Genomic DNA, 1,862 nt, shown 5'->3' on the forward strand with positions numbered 1-1,862 from the left:
ATGCATAATTATGTTGTAAGCAAAAAAATGTAAAATACAATCAATCTTGCAAACCAATGAACATTTATTCAATATAGTTTTCTTAATTATATGTCTGCATATTTTCCACTTTGTGTATCTTCCAAATAACAAAGCTTGGAATGCATCCCTTTGGAAAGATTCAAATATCTAAAATTGTTAGAAAGAAACCACAGACGTGTCTTGGAGAGATTTCAATCATGTGCCATTATGAATATCTTGCAAAACAGCATATATTTATTCCCTGGAACCTTATTATTTATGCATCTGCAAAATTTATACTCCATGTACTTTGCCCGATAAACATGATTGGAATGCACTCGTGTAAAGGCAAACAAATCGTAAATAGTAATAACAGGGCATATCCAAGACTACTTGTTTTGAAGACATTTTAACAATCAATAGAATCAACTTGCAAACCAGCAAATATTTATTCCCTGAATACTACTTAGGGTGTGGTGTGGTTTCATGAGGGGAGCTGCAGGATCTATTTTTGTGGGGTGGGTGGTCCTATGAAATAAAATAAAAGTTTCCTATGGGATTAATTGGAATCTTCTCCTCAAAAGTAGCAGCCTCTAGTTTTTAGAGTGCAGATTTAAATGGGTGGAAAAGATGGTGAACTAGAAATTGCCCCACCAGCTTAAGCTTTTCTTATGCCACTTGTCAATCATATACCAATTTCTAATTTTTATCAATAAATTTTTTAAACATATTTATTTATTTAGTAAGTGAATTGAATATGTTAAAATTTAAAAAAATCACAAGACCACCCGCTTCCATCAATTATAGAGCTTAAGAATAACTCCACTACAAAATGCATGGGACCTCCCACTTTAAAACAATACTTAAAAATCTCTAGAGTACCCACTAAATTTTTTTAGGAAGCCTCCCTCCATGGAACCACACCCTTATTAGTAATTAATATGTTTCGCAATTTTCTACTCCACATACATGCATAATTACCAAACTCAGAATGTGTTAATGCAAGAAAATCTGAGATTGTAATAAAAAAACATTGAAGATTTTAAGGGAGACTTCAAGCCCATGGATTGTGAATAGAAATAATCTTGCAAACCCACAAATCTTTATTCCCTGACTTCAGGTGAGTGCGCGATGGATTCGTGATAGCCATATCCTCCTGAACAAAACGAGGACAGTGCCTTCTATTTGACGAACTTGTTAACGAAAATAGAATATATTGCAAATGAAGCAGCTTTGATGTAAAAAAATAATTATGAAATGCATCATAGAAGAAATTATTCAATAAATCTTTAGTCCAAAAAGTAGAAACCAGCAACTGTTGCTGGCTTGTACAATTTGATGTCATCGATGTCAAGAGCACAAAAGTACATATACAGCTGCAGGGTGGTATATGGTTTTATTTAGCATGTGAAGCATTACTAAAATGAAAATCCTGAAAAGACTCATGTCGCTGAGTGGCACTTTCTTAAATGAGGTAGAATACTCAGACGAACTAAGCTCATAGGGCAGAATACTCTAGCGACCTAAGCTCGTGCATGAATTCTAACAGAAACCTTCAGCATGGAATCCTACCAAACTTAACTGTAAACAAATATTCAAAAGAGCTTCCAACCATAGAGGACGGATTTTAGTCACCGTTCCATTTTGTTAAACGTTGTTTTAATCCCCATCATTTATTCATTCTAAAATTCAAATCCCCTCAAAACTTTGTGCCCTTCCATCTTGACTGACAAAGAAAAGAGTTACTTGTGATCATAATGTTTGGTAAAAAAGATAAAATGAGGAACATCCAACTTGAATGAACTAATTTCCAATTGGATATTTTAATTTCAACATTTGAAAGGAACTTATCACTCGAGATC

The sequence above is a fragment of the Cupressus sempervirens genome, chromosome 5, assembly GCF_028749045.1.
Source record: "Cupressus sempervirens isolate cs-2001-9-10 chromosome 5, ASM2874904v1, whole genome shotgun sequence".
NCBI classification, from domain to species: domain Eukaryota; kingdom Viridiplantae; phylum Streptophyta; class Pinopsida; order Cupressales; family Cupressaceae; genus Cupressus; species Cupressus sempervirens.